This window comes from Mastigoproctus giganteus, chromosome 5 (genome assembly GCF_048544385.1).
Source record: "Mastigoproctus giganteus isolate SK-2022 chromosome 5, ASM4854438v1, whole genome shotgun sequence".
In the NCBI taxonomy this organism is placed as follows: domain Eukaryota; kingdom Metazoa; phylum Arthropoda; class Arachnida; order Uropygi; family Thelyphonidae; genus Mastigoproctus; species Mastigoproctus giganteus.
The window spans coordinates 234,315,511-234,331,824 of NC_143579.1; positions in this window are offsets into that span (position 1 = coordinate 234,315,511).

The following is a 16,314-nucleotide window of genomic DNA, read 5'->3' on the forward strand; positions in this document are numbered from 1 at the left end:
TGTGCTGAAGTTTGCCTTTAGTCAGCGGGTGGTTGATTGGTGGAATAGACTTCCATCTTTTGTTGTGGAAGTTGATAGCCTAAATAAATTTAACACTGAGCTGAACAGTTTTTTTTTTTTTTTTTTTTTGGCTGATGCTGTATAAGCTTGCTTTTTTGCATCGTATGCCTCTACTAAAGCTAATTTTCTTTAGTTCCTAGTGTCTGTGAGTGTAGCACAGTGGTATCATCTCCGCGTGGAAAATTTGGGAACGTCTACAGAAAGTATACGAATGGAGGAGGGATTATGCTATTAGTTAAGAAACACAAAATCCAATCGAATGAAGCCAGTCGACATTGCTGGACAGTGCAGTGTCGAGTCAGTTTGGTGTGACATAAGCATTGGGAGATCAAAATTGATTTATCTTGGAAACTACTAGTCTTTACATACCAACTAAGAAATATTGTTCAAGGTTTAGGCCTAAATGGATATCAGATGAACTAATGAGACATATGGCAGAGAAGAAAAATGCATGGGATACATACAAATTAACACGTGCCACAGAAACCTATGATAGATACAAGTTGATCGGTAACCAAATTACAAAGGAGGTTAGGCAGGCGAAGGCAGATTACGAGAAATCTTTGGCAAAGGATGCAAAGAAAAACAGCAAAGAGTTCTTTACTTATGTAAACTCTAGAAGGAAAGGGATGAATCAGATTGGTCCACTTGATATCGATGGTTCAACTGTTGATGATTCTGCTCAGGTAGCTAACAAACTAAATGAGTATTTTGCATCTACATTCACACGAGGAGTTATTTAGGTAGGGGAAGGCCAAGGTGAATTAAACTTTGGCAGTGAGCTAGATGATGTAATAACCGAGAGCAAAGTGGAGGAGAAACTGTTGAAAATAAACAAGAAAGGCACCTGGGGTAGATGGATCTATCTAGTTATATTAAAGGAGGCAGCAGAGGAAGTAAGCAAACCCTTAGCCATAATTATGAGAGCTTCCTTGGACTCAGGGGAGATACCCATAGACTGGAGACATGCAAATGTGACCCCAGTTCACAAAGGCTGACACAAGTAATTATAGACCTGTGAGTTTAATTTCTGTTCCATGGAAATCAATGCAGGCACTGGTTAAAGAAGCACTGCTGGATCATCTGGACAAGACTTCAGTTATAGCTCGCACACAGCATGGTTTTGACCTGTGAGTTTAATTTCTGTTCCATGGAAATCAATGCAGCACTGGTTAAAGAAGCACTGCTGGATCATCTGGACAAGACTTCAGTTATAGCTCGGACCCAGCATGGTTTTGTTAAGGGAAAGTCTTGCCTCACCAATTTGATTGGATACTATGATGCAGTCACAAAGGAACTGGATGCAGGGAATAACTTTGATATTACGGTATATACTTGGATCTTAGAAAGGCTTTTGATACTGTTGCACATGTACGACTGCTGCACAAATTGTAGCAGTGTGGCATTGGAGGCAAATTGCTGCTATGGATAAAGGGATAGTTGAGTGGGAGAAGACAATGGTAATCAATGGACGCTGCTCTTCGTGGACTAATGTTATTATTGGAGTCCCTCAGTGTTCAGTCCATTATTGTTTTCTGTATTTATAAATAATATTGATGGTGGTATATCAAGCTAAATGTCCAAGTTTGCAGACGATACGAAGGTTGGCAGGGTTGTTAATGACACTAATGCCAGTACACTGCTGCAACAGGATCTAGAAAAATTGAGCAGATGGGCTGAGAGGTGGTAAATGAAGTTTAAAATTGAGAAATGTAAAGTACTACATATGGGAAGCAATAATCCCAGAGTAATGTATCAACTCTGTGGTACCACACTGACAATGGTAGATAAAGAAAAAGACCTGGGGGTAATTGTGCAGGCAGATATGAAGTTTTCTGAGCAGTGCAGACAATCTACAAGAGTAGCTCATGGTGTCTTGTCAATGATATACAGGAATTTTTCTAGCAGGTATAAGGAGGTGATTATCCCCTTGTATAAGGCAATGTTCAGACCACACCTTGAGTACTGTATACAGGTCTGGAGGCCTCATTTTAAGATGGATGTTGAGCTGTTGGAACGAGTACAGAGAAGGGCAACAAGATTAGTGAATGGAACAAAGTGTTGCTCTTACAAAGAAAGGCTTAAGTTTTGCAAATTACAGTGTCTGGAGACTAGGTACTGGCGAGGTGATCTGATGGAGGTGTATAAACTTTGAAGGGTTTGAGCATGCTCGATGCTGATCGGATTCTTCCTCTTGCTCAGAATAATCGCCTGAGAGGGCATAAATTCAAATTGAGGAAAGACAGATGTAGGATATATGTGCGGAAATTTGCCTTTAGCCAGCGGGTAATTGGTTGGTGGAACAGACTTCCATCCCTTGTTTTGGAAGTTGATAGTCTAAATAAATTTAAGGCTCAGCTGGACAGGTATTTCGAACGAACGGAGGGGTGAAGTGGAAGTTTTTTTTTTTTTTTTTTTTGCTAAAGCTGCAAAAAACGCTGCTTTCTTGCATCATATGCTAATGCTAAGACCCAGATTCCAATCGCTTCCATGATGCAAGAAACTTTAATGAGCTTGTTTCTTTCCGTGGCTGAGTCAGTTGATCTCAGTCCTAGATAACAAGGTTCCCCCCTCGCCAGAAACGGGTTGTTTCGTCCAGCAAAACAGACAAATCGACAGAGAACGCAAGCAAATTACAGGCACAAAGGCGGGTATATGTAAGAAATTACTAGGTGACCCTAATATTTTTTTTTGTTTAGTTTATTTCTAGTTCCTAATGTTCATTACCTGGTTTTGGATGGCGAGCATAGATCTTCGGTCTTGGAGAAGAGCATTCCGTTCGTGAGCGAAGCATTACAAACCGTATTGATGAGTAGAACGAAAATCTCTCCAGAGAAATAGTCTGTCGGGGTAACATATTGGTATCGTCAGAGTCCTTCCCACACCGGGAGGAAAACGGCCGGGTTCGAATCCCATCGATGACGCTAGGAACTTTAATGGACTTTTTCCACTTCGTGGCTGAGTTAGTGATTCTCAGGCGTAGATAGCAAGGGTACCGCTGCCCCCAGAGACTGGTTTTTCGTCCAGCTAAACAGGCAAATCGACCAGAGAATACACACAATTTACATACACGTTACATAAATGGGTATATAGAAGAAATTCTGGGTAACTAATAAAATAAATAATTTCAATTTGAATTTGTACAGAGAAATAGAGTGGACCAGTAAATCAGAATATCTCATAATGGGAGATTTTAAATTCCCAGATGTTGACTGCAACTAGTGGGTTGGTTAATCGCATATTTTCTACGGAAGCATGTTCAAGAGGCAATCAGAGGGACTAATACTCTTCAGCTGATTATAACCCCAGGGGCTCACATCTGGAGAGTATGGGCTTGGCATACTCACCAGAGTATCCAGCTCAGGACTCAGGTTCCTGAGCTGGATATCATCATTCCTCTCTCTCTCTCTCAGAGTAACTCGGAATTTTTTTTGGCTGGTGCAGCATAGGCCTCTGGCTTCCTTGCATCATATGGCTAATAATAATAATAATTAGTAGTCATGCATGCATCGAGAATCTGCAGATAAAAAAACCACTACATGGTAGTGATCAAAGTGTACTGATATGGGATTTAGTTAAAGATATGTCTATTATTAGGAGTAAAACGAAGGGTTTTTGCTTTGGTAAAAGTGAATCCTTTACAGTCCGTGGCGTGGAAGCTCAGGAAGGACGACAGATTCCTGCCAATGGAGATGCTCCAAAACGTATAAGGGATGGATGCTGACTACAAGAAATTCATTGAGGACAAAGCCTACAGCAGCTCTTGTCTTCAGCCGAGTGACTCGTTTTTCCTTGATCAGTGTGTTGCCGTTGTGAGAAAAAAAACAGTTTTCATGTGTTTATAACTTGTTTTTTCCTGTTTTAGTTCCTTTCTACATTAAACCCCCAGCATTGTTGCTGTTATATACATTGCATCAGGCATACATGTAATTTTTTTTCACTGATTGCAATAAAGATATATAAGAATATGGTGGTTTCAGACAGTTTTTAAATTCTGTACAGTGAGACCAACTGAAGATATTACCAACAGCAAATTCTAAATCGGAAACCATCTTGAAAGCTAGTAGCCTTTTCATACCAATTAAGAAACACTGTTCAAGGTTTAGGCCTAAATGCTTATCTGATTGACTAATCGGACTACTGGCAGAGAAAAAAAATGCATGGGATGCTTATAAATTATCGGGTGACACAGAAGCCTATGATTCATAAAAATTGTTCTGAAATCAAATCACAAAGGAGGTTAGCAGGCGATAGTAGATTATGATAAATCCTTCACTGAGGATACAATGAAAAACAGCAAAGCTAATTTATATAAACTCTAGAAATTAATTAGATAGTATGAATCAGAGCTGTACTACTCAATATGTTCTACGTTGATAATAATATTAGTAGAATATTAAGAGGAATTTACCTCAATATAATGCGTAGAACACTTAAGTGTTCTACGCACTATATTGAGGTAAACTCCTCTTAATACTTTACTAATAAACTCTAGAAGGAAGCGGGTGATTCACGTTGGTCCCCTTGGTATCGACAATTCCACTGTTCGTATCGTCAGGTAGCTGAAAAACTGATTGAGTATTTTGAATCGATATTCACACATGAGGAATTCTATAAGAAAGCGGAGACTAGAAGTTTATCAAACTAACAAAGAACTAATGATTTTGTAATAACAGCAAATTGGCGGAAAAATTGTTGAAATTAAACATGAGAAAGGCACCCTGGGTGGATGCCACCTAAAGAGTAATATTAAGGGAAGCAGCAATGGAAGTAAGCAAATGCTTACCCATAATTATGAGAGCATCCTTATATTGAGGGGAGGTCTCCACGGACTGCAGATGTGGAAATATATCCCCAAATCCAAAGGAGGATCAACAGGTGACAAGAGTAATTACAGACCCCTCAGTTGAACTTCTGTTCAGTGGGAGGAAATGATGGAGTACTTGATTAAAAAGCAATGTAGGTCATCTAGACAAGATTGCAGTTTTGATTTCAAGTTCTTGAATATTCGGAAAGCTTTTGATACTATTGTACATGAAAGACTGCTGTACAAAATGGGGCAGAATAGCATTAAGCGCATGTTGCTGGTATGAATAAAGGGTGAGAGGGAAAAGACAGAGAGTACTAATCAATAGACACCGCTCTTCGTGGACTAATATTATTAGTGTAGTCCCGCACAGTTCTGTATTCGGCCAAATGATACACAGTTTTCTGCATATTCAATGGAGTTTGCCTTTAGCCAGCGGATAGTTAATTACTCAAAGAGACTTCCATCTGTTGTTGTGGAAGGTCTGCGCAGGTAGCACAGTGGTATCGTCACCGTCCTCCCACACCGGGTGGAAAAGGTTGGGTTCGAATCCGGTAGGAACTTTAATGGGGGGGGGGGGGGTTTCACTCCGTGGCTGAGTTAGTCGATCTCAGTAATAGATAGCAAGGTTTTTCAGCCAGAAACTGGTGTTTTTCCTTCCAGAAAAACAGGCAAATCGACCAGAGAACACACGCAATTTACAGACATAATATATAATCAGGTATACGGAAGTAATAATGGCTGGCCCTAATATAATAATGAGTTTTTTTGACTGATGCTGTACAAGCTTGCTTTCTTGCATCATATGCCTCAAATAATGCTAATTCTAATATTCATGAGGGTGTCAGACTTAATGCCCAAATTTGATTATGATGCAAGGGTTGGCAGGCTTGTTAATGACAGTACACTGCTCCAACAGGAATTAAAAAATTTGGGCAGATGTGCTGAGGAATGCAACTGAAATTTAACATTTACAAATGCAAAGCACTCCATTTATGGGGTTTTTTTCTACTACTCCATATGGTAACAGTAACCCCAGAGTAATATAGCAGCTGTGCAGTCCAACACAAGGGTAGTGGAGAATGAAAAAGAACTGCAGGTAATTGTTCAGTCATATATGAAGTTTCCAGAGCAGTATTGCCAAAACAACTCATGAGGTTATTATTATTATTATTATTATTATTATTATTATTATTATTAGCAGCCATGTGGTGCAAGGAAGCCTAAGGCTTATGCTGCACCAGCCAAAAAAAAAAAATTCTGAATTTCCCTGAGAGAGAACTAGAAGAGAATCACCAAAAAAGCAAAGAATGGTGATTTTTTTTTTTTTTTTTTTTTTTTTTTGTCAATGGTATACAGGAAGTTTTGCTTGCAGGGATAAGGAGATGATTATCCTTTCGTATAAAGCAATAGTCAGGCCACACTTTGAGTGTTGCACACAGGTCTGTAGGACTCAATTTAGGAAGAATGTAGAACCAGACACCTGCGAGATAGTAGTAGTAGTAGTAGTAGTAGTAGTGGCACTTGATGCAAGAAAGCAAGTGTAGGAGCTTATGCAGCATCAGCCAAAAAAAAAAAAAAAAAATCACACCATACCCTCCAATTGCCTGTCCAGTTCCTCCTTAAATTTATTTAACCTATCAACTTCCACAACGACAGATGGAAGTTTGTTCCAGCAATTAACCACCCGCTGGCTAAAGGCAAATTTCCGCACATCTATTCTACATCTATCCTTTCTTAATTTGAACTTATGTCCCCGTAGGTTCGTATTCTGAACAAGTGGGAGGATCCCATCAGAATTCAGCGTGCTCAACCCATTCAAGGCCTTATAGACCTCAATCAGATCACCGCGCAGGTGCCTAGTCTCCAGCCACTGCAATTTGCAGAACTTAAGCCTCTCTTGGTAAGAGGATCCCTTCATTCCCCTCACCAATCGTGTTGCTCTTCTCTGTACACGCTCAAGCAAATCTACATCCTTCCTAAAATGAGGCCTCCAGACCTTTACGCAGTACTCAAGGCGTGGCCTGACCATTGCCTTATAAAGAGGGACAATCACCTCCTTTTCCCTGCTAGCAAAATTCCTATATATCATTGACAAAACCCCATGACCTGCCCTAGCAGCCTGTCTACATTGCTCAGAAAACTTCATATCTGACTGCACAATTACTCCCAGGTCTTTTTCATTTTCTACCACCTTAAGTGTAGTACCACACAGTTGGTACGTTTCTGCATATGGGGTTACTTCTACCCATATGCAGTACTTTGCATTTGTCAAGGTTAAACTTCAGTTGCCACTTCTTAGCCCATCTGCCCAAATTATCTAGATCCTGTTGCAGTAGCACACTGCCATTACTGTCATTACTGTCATTAACAACCCTGCCAACCTTCGTGTCATCTGCAAACTTCGACATTAAGCCTGATATACCTTCATCAATATCATTGATAAATATACAAAACAGATGTGTGATTGAGATGTATAAGACTGAATGGTTTGAGCAGGCTCAATGCTGATGGGATTCTTCATCTTGCTTAGATTACGAACCTGAGGGGGAATAAATTTAAATTGAGGAACGACAGTTGTAGATGTTCGGAAATTTGTTCTTTAGCCAGCGGTTGGTTGATTGTTATATCAAATTTCCATCTGTCGTTCTGGACGTTGATAGCTTAAATAAATTCAAGGAAGAACTGGCCAACCTTTTTGAGCGAATGGCTGGATGAAAAGGAATTTTTTTTTTTTTTTTGGCTAATTTCGTATAATACAAATTATTATATTAGGTCCACCCGTAATTTCTTACATATGCCCATTTATATCTTATGTCTGTAAATTGCGTGTGTTCTCTGGTCGATTTGCGAATGCTGTATAATCTTGCTTCCTTCCTTGCATCGTATGCCTCTCCTAATGCCAATGCTAATTTGTCGTTGGTAACATTACCTGTTGGTCCCGCAGCACACAATTTAAAAACTGCCTGATATCTCTGTAGTCACTCTTACGAAAGCAAAGCCCTTTCCTTTTACCCTTGATAGTAATTATGTCTCTAATTAAATTCAACAATTGTACACCGTGGGCATTATACTTGCAGATTCTTATTGCGTGGAGGACCACTGCTGATGACCATTTCAGGGGCATTGCTTCCTCTTGTTGCCTCTCTAACATGTTCCTGTAGAAAACAGCATCCAAAAAATCCCTAAAATTCTTGCTTGTGTTTAAGTTATCAACCGAGAAATTCTAGTCAACGTCTCAAAGTTAAATTCCCCATTATGAATCGTTCTGATTTGCAGGCCTACTGCATCTCCCTTTATAGCTGTTGTAGTCATTACTGCTATTACACCTATAACAAACTCCTACTCGCAATGGTGTTTTCCCAATGCTTATATCGCACCAAACTGACTCAACATTGTACTAATCATCTAATTAAACTGGATGCTTTAGGTTTAAGGCATCCAGTTTTTAAGGTATTACCCCTCCACCTCTCCTGCCTTGTCTGTCCGCCCTGTGTGTATTGTACTTCCCATATTCAAATTCACTTATGTCTGAGTAGCACCATGTCTCCACTGTTCGTACAATGTCTGCATTTGATGACTTAAGAAGTTTTTAAAATTCATCATATTTATTTACAATGCTCCTAGCTTGAGTGTTCATGCCAGTATACATGCATGTGTTCTTACTCTTAGTTACCTTAACATAGTCATTGTATTCATTTTTTCCCTAATAACACGGAGCAGAGCCTAAAATCCCATATACCTTGCTTTCTAGGCTAATGCACATACCAATAGTAGGAATGCAGGAATCAGTTTCACCTCTGCCTGTGGCTCTCATTAAACTATTAGTGTCTATCCCCTTAGCTAGCAGTTTTCCGACCCATGTATCACTGCTTCTATAGCATCAGTAAACATTCTTGCACCCCTTTTATACAGTGTATCCTATTTGGAGGGACGGTGACCGGTAAAATTTCTACCCGCATGATCCTTTCACATTCTCTCCAGGGTTGAATTGATTGACAAAGCTATCGACATATCGACAAAGCTATCAGAGGTGAAGGTGATTCTTGCACAACTTCTATTAGAATAAGTAGCGACCTGGAGCGAGGGGTGTTGGGGGTTTCAGGGACGGATGGCAGTCATCGTGAAACAGGTGGGTATATGGGATGTGTTAGGGTAACTAAGAATAGGAGTAGGAGCATGTATGCTTGCATGTATACCAATGCTAGAAGTATAGTAAATAAATTTGATGAATTTGAAGTGTTGGTCAAGACATCAAAGGCGTTCATTGTTGGGATATCAGAGACGTGGTGTCACACGGATATAAGGAATGCCGAATTGGAATTTGGGGAGTACAATGTGTACAGAAAGGATAGACAGGATAGGAAGGGAGAAGGTGTTATGCTGTTAATAAAGAAAAACATAAAATCAAAAGAAGTGCATCCAGTTGATATAGATGAAAAGTGCACTGTTGAGTCAGTTTGGTGTGACATAAGCACTGCAAAAGCAAAAATAAGAGTAGGAGTGTGTTATAGGCCTAATGACTTGAATGAGTACAATGAACAATTGTACAGAGAAATAGAGTGGGCTAGTAAATCGAATTGTCTTATAATGGGGGATTTTACCTTCCCAGATATTGACTGGAACTTGTGGGTTCGGCACTCACACACTAGTCAGCCTTTTGTGGATTTATTGGATGATTGTTTTCTGCAGCAGCATGTTCGAGAGGCAACCAGAGAAAGTAATACTCTTGATCTGGTTATCAGCAGTGATCATTCAAGTATTAGGAATTTGCAGATAAAAGAACCACTAGGTGGCAGTGATCACAGTGTACTGACGTGCGATTTACGTAAAGATTTAACTACTATCAGGAGTAAAGGAAAGGGTTTTTGCTTCCGGAAAGGCGAGTACAGTGGTCTCCGATAGTTTTTAAATTCTGTACAGTGGGATCAACTGATGATGTTACCAACAGTAAATTCTAAGTGGGAAGAATTCAGGGAATTAATCGTGGAAGCTGCTAAAAGTTTAATACCTATTAAGAAATATTGGTCAAGGTTTAGGCCTAAATGGTTATCAAATGAACTAATGAGACTCGTGACAGAGAAGAAAAATGCATGGGATGCATATAAATTATCAAGCGACTCAGAAGCCTATGGCAGATATAAGCTAGTCTGTAATCAGGTCACAAAGGAGGTTAGGCAGGCGAAGGGAAATTATGAGAAATCTTTGGCAAAAGATGCTAACAAAAACAGCAAGAATTTCTTTACTTAACTCTAAAAGGAAGGGGATGAATCTGATCGGTCCACTTGACATCGATGATTCGACTGTTGATGATCCTGCTCAGATAGCAAACAAACTGAATAAGTATTTTGCATCTACATTCACACGTGAGGAATTATTAAGGTTTAAAAATGGCAGAAGGTTATCAAATTGTAGCAAGATAATGATTTTGTAATAACCGAGAGCAAAGTGGAAGAGAAATTGTTGAAGTTAAACATAAGAAAAGCACCTGGGGTGGATGGGATCTATCCAGTTATATTAAAGGAGACGGCAAAGCAACTAAGCAAACCCTTAGCCATAATTATGAGAGCATCCTTGGACTCAGGGGAGGTTCCCATGGACTGGAGATGTGCAAATATATCCCCAATTCACAAAGGGGGATCGAAGGGTGACACGAGTAATTACAGACCAGTTAGTTTAACTTCTGTTCCGGGTAAAATAATGGAGTCGCTGGTTAAGGATGCATTACAGGATCATCTAGACAAGACTGCAGCAATAATTCAGACACAGCATGGGTTTGTTAAGGGAAAGTCTTGTCTGACAAATTTGATAGGATATTATGATGTGGTTACAAAGGAACTGGATGCGAAAAATAATTTTGATATCATATATTTGGATTTCAGGAAAGCTTTTGACACTGTTGCGCATGGAAGACTATTGTACAAATTGGAGCAGAATGGTATTAAGGGTAAGTTGCTACAATGGATAAAAGGATGGTTAAGTGCTAGAAGACAGAAGGTGGTAATCAATGGGTGCTGCTCTTCTTGGACTAATGTTATTAGTGGAGTCCCACAGGGTTCGGTGTTAGGTCCACTGTTGTTTTGTATATTTATCAATGATATTGATGAAGGTATATCAGGCTTAATGTCGAAGTTTGCAGATGATACAAAGGTTGGCAGGGTTGTTAATGACAGTAATGGCAGTGTGCTACTGCAACAGGATCTAGATAATTTGGGCAAATGGGCTAAGAAGTGGCAACTGAAGTTTAACCTTGAAAAATGCAAAGTACTACATATGGGTAGAAGTAACCCCAGAGAAACGTACCAACTGTGTGGTACTACACTTAAGGTGGTAGAAAATGAAAAAGACCTGGGAGTAATTGTGCAGGCAGATATGAAATTTTCTGAGCAATGCAGACAGGCTGCCAGGGCAGGTCATGGGGTTTTGTCAATGATATATGGGAATTTTGCTAGCAGGGAAAAGGAGATGATTATCCCTCTGTATAAGGCAATGGTCAGGCCACGGCTTGAGTACTGCGTACAGGTCTGGAGGCCTCATTTCAGGAAGGATGTAGATTTACTTGAGCGTGTACAGAGAAGGGCAACAAGATTGGTGAGGGGAATGAAGGGTTCCTCTTACCAAGAGAGGCTTAAGTTCTGCAAATTTCAGTGGCTGGAGACTAGGCACCTGCGCGGTGATCTGATTGAGGTGTATAAGGCCTTGAATGGGTTGAGCACGCTGAATTCTGATGGGATCCTTCCACTTGTTCAGATTATGAATCTAAGGGGGCATAAATTCAAATTAAGAAAAAGACAGATGTAGAATAGATGTGCGGAAATTTTCCTTTAGCTAGCGGGTGGTTAATTGCTGGAACAAACTTCCATCTGTCGTTGTGGAAGTTGATAGGTTGAATAAATTTAAGGAGGAACTGGACAGGCATTTTGAGGGAATGGTGTGATTTTTTTTTTTTTTTTTGGCTGATGCTGCATAAGCTCATACATTTGCTTTCTTGCATCACATGCCACTACTACTACTACTACTACTACTACTCGCGCAGTGTCTTTATTGCACAACATATTTCCCGTTTCCCTGACAAAAGAGTCACCAACTTAGTGTTGGGTAGATGCTCTCAAAGGCATTCGAGGGCATCTATCCTACTCTTGAAACTCTCATAAACGTCCATCAGAACACTGAGTTGGCACCTAATTTCTTGACACTCTGCACCTAGCACACATAAAGACATCCTCCTTGGCTAGATTATGGTCTATTCCAAAAAAATTTAAAATCATTATATTAGGGCTACCCTTAATTTCTTACATATACCCGTTTATGTAATACGTCTGTAAATTGCATGTGTTCTGTGATCAATTTGCCTGTTTTGCTGGACGAAAAATCCCAGTTTCTGGGGAAAAAAACCTTGCTATCTATGTCTGAGACCGACTAACTCAGCCACGGAGTGGAAAAACCCATTAAAGTTCCTCGCATCACTTGTATGTTTCCTGAAGCTAAAATGTGTGCGTCCTGCTACTTATACAGCTTTATGGATTTTGGGGTTTGGAGTTTGGGGACGAGATTTTCCTGTGCGGACGTGCCTTTCTGCCGCTACTGGAACAGAGAAGTTTTTTCTGATTTATTTTCTGCTTTATTAGTTTAAATTGACATATTAACTTATTTCTAGAGTAGCTTTATATTCCTATTTACGGTACTTAAAGTTAAAGTAACTTAGATAGAGATTTGTAGGTATTACTTAGTATCGGAAAGGGTATCAAATACACGTGTTTACCGTTCATAAGAAGCCGCCATTGTTACGTGAAAATTAATCAGTAAATCTATTAATCTTGTCGAACTTCATTGGCAATTAAATTGTACTTTTAACTATACATATAACCACTTAGGTTACGGAACATAAATAATTAGTAAAAATAAATAATTACTACATAACTTGATACGGAAGTTATATAAAGGGACTTCGTAGATAACACTCGTTACTGAAACGCGATACAGCATATCCGGAATTCGATAGCATTAGCTTTATATAGTATAGTGCATAATATAATATTGTCAATTAATCAGTAAATCTATTAATCTTGTTAAACTTCATTGTCAATTAAATTGTTCTTTTAACTATATATATATAACGACTTAGAGTACAAACGTAACAAATAATTAATACATACTTGATACGGAAGTTATATAAAGGGAACTCGTAGATAACACTCGATACTGAAAAATAAATATAGCGTTATAACTGTGTTAAGATACAAGTTTAAGGTTCTAATTTTGTTCTGAAATTGTAATTTTACTGACATTTAAATCGAAATCATGACTCTGACCAGAGCAGCAAAGCAAAAGGCTCAAGCTAATGGGAGTGCTGTGACTCAGGGGAGAACTGAGGGGGCCAGTTGCCCTCTGAATCACAGCCTTTTAAGATGCACTGTTTGCTTGATGTTTGCGGAGCAATCGGGTACGGGACATGATACTGCCATGGGGGATGTCTTTGTGTGTGCACGATGCAAGGAGTGCAAGGAAATTAGGCGACAACTCGGCATTGTTATGGGCCTATATGAGACCTTGAAGGACAGGGTGGATGCCCTCGAAGGAAATAAATTGAGGGGCCCATCAAGCTCTCAGCTGCCCACATCTACGCCAGAGCTTGCACTTGGTCATCAGGCAACACAGAAGCAGCCCCCTAGGCAGAATGCGCTGGTCCCACAGGAACTAGTAGTTGTTGGTGACTCTATTGTCAGGGAAACGGGGAACATGCTTTGTAAAAAGGATAGGTGGAATAGGACCAGGGTATGTCTGCCAGGGATAAGGTTGATGACGTTGTAGAGCGGATATCATCTTTTAAGGGCACAAAAGGTGATATAGTTGTACACGTTGGCACTAATGACATTAAGAGTAGGAGACCAGCGGAATTACTTAACAAGTACAGGTCACTGTTGAAAAAAAGCAGTGAAGTAGGGTTAAATTTGAAAGTGTCTGCAATTCTGCCCAGACACGATAGGAGGGAGTTTATGATGAGAGCCTTGTCGATCAATTCGGCCCTGGAAAGATTGTGCAAGGCTCAAGGGGTAGAATTTTTTTCAGCCTGGAATGTACTTGTTAACAGGAGAGATTGCTTCTACAGGGATGGGATACACTTAAATAGAAAGGGTGCAAGAATATTTGCTGATGCTATCGAGGCAGTGTTAGGTGGGTCGGAAAACTGCTAGCTTGGGGGAAGACAAAGACTAATGGATTAACAGTAGCCACTGGCAGAGGTGAAAGAGATTCTTGCACTGCTTCTATTGGAATGAGCAGAAGCCTGAAAAACAAGATGCAGGATATTTCAGAGACTGCTGGAAGTCATTGTGATACAAGTAAACACATGGGCTGTGTTAGGGTAGCTAAGAATAGAAACAAGTGCAGGTATACTTGCGTGTACACCAATGCTAGGAGTTTAGTAAATAAATTTGATGAATTTGAGGTATTGCTCAAAACATCAAAGGCAGATATTGTTGGGATATCAGAGACGTGGTGTCACACAGATATAAGGAATGCAGAACTGGAATTTGGGGAGTACAATGTGTATAGAAAGGATAGACAGGACAGGAGGGGAGGAGGGGTTATGCTATTAGTTAAAAAACACATAAAATCCAAGGAAGTGAAGCCAGTCGACATTGATGGACAGGGCAGTGTCGAGTCAGTTTGGTGTGACATAAGCATAGGTAAATCAAAATTGAGAGTAGGAGTGTGCTATAGGCCTAATGACTCTGATGAGTATAATAAGATACTGTACAGGAAAATAGAATGGGCCAGTAAATCAGAGAATCTTATAATGGGGGATTTTAATTTCCCAGATATTGACTGGAATTTGTGGGTTGGTCACTCACACACTAGCAGGGCTTTTGTGGATTTATTGGATGATTGTTTTCTACACCAGCATGTTCGGGAGGCAACTAGAGGGAGTAATACTCTTGATCTGATTATCAGTAGTGATTCTTCATGCATTAGGAATCTGCAGATAAAGGAACCACTGGGTGGCAGTGATCACAGTGTGCTGAAGTGGGATTTACTCAAGGAGGTAACTACCATCAGAGGCAAAGGGAAGGGTTTTTCCTTTCGTAAAGGCGACTATGATGGTCTGAGACAGTATTTAAATTCTATACAGTGGGACCAACTGATGATGTTACCAACAGCAAATTCAAAATGGGAAGCATTCAAGGAACTAATCTTGGAAGCTACCAGGCTTTACATACCAACCAAGAAATATTGTTCAAGGTTCAGGCCTAAATGGTTGTCAGATGAACTAATGAGACATATGGCAGAGCAGAAAAATGCATGGGATACATATAAATTAATGGGTGACATGGAAGCCTATGATAGATATAAGTTGGTCTGTAACCAAGTCACAAAGGATGGGCCAGATTACGAGAAATCCTTGGCAAAGGACGCAAAGAAAAACAGAAAAGAGTTCTTTACCTATTTAAACTCAAGAAGGAAAGGGATGAATCAGATTGGTCCACTGGATGTTGATGGTTCAACAGTTGAGGATCCTGCTCAGGTGGCTAACAATCTAAATGAGTATTTTGCATCTACATTCACACATGAGGAGTTATTCAGGAAGGGGAATGTCGTAGGTGAAGTAAACATTGGCAGTGAGCTAGATTATTTTCTAATAACTGAGAGGAAAGTGCAGGAGAAATTGCTGAGGATAAACATAAAAAAGGCACCAGGGGTGGATGGGACCTATCCAGTTATATTAAAGGAGGCAGCAAAGGAAGTAAGCAAACCCCTAGCCATAATTATGAGAGCTTCTTTGGACACAGGGGAGGTACCCATGGACTGGAGATGTGCAAATGTAACCCCAATTCACAAAGGAGGATCAAAGGCTGACACAAGTAATTATAGACCTGTTAGTTTAACTTCGGTTCCAGGAAAATTAATGGAGGCACTGGTTAAAGAAGCACTGCAGGATCATCTGGACAAGAATTCAGTTATAGCTCAGACACAGCATGGTTTTGTTAAGGGCAGGTCTTGTCTGACCAATTTGATTGGATACTATGATGTAGTCACAAAAGAACTGGATGCAGGGAATAACTTTGATATTATATATTTGGATCTTAGAAAGGCTTTTGATACTGTTGCGCATGGAAGACTGCTGCACAAATTGGAGAAGTGTGGCATTGGAGGCAAATTGCTGCTATGGATAAAGGGATGGTTGAGTGGCAGAAGACAGAGAGTGGTAATCAATGGACACTGCTCAACGTGGACTAATGTTATTAGTGCAGTTCCTCAGGGTTCAGTGTTGGGTCCATTGTTGTTTTCTGTATTTATAAATGATATTGATGATGGTGTATCAGGCTTAATGTCCAAGTTTGCAGACGATACCAAGGTTGGCAGGGTTGTTAAGGACACTACTGATACTATGCTGCTGCAACAGGATCTGGAAAGGTTGAGCAGATGGGCTGAGAGGTGGCAAATGA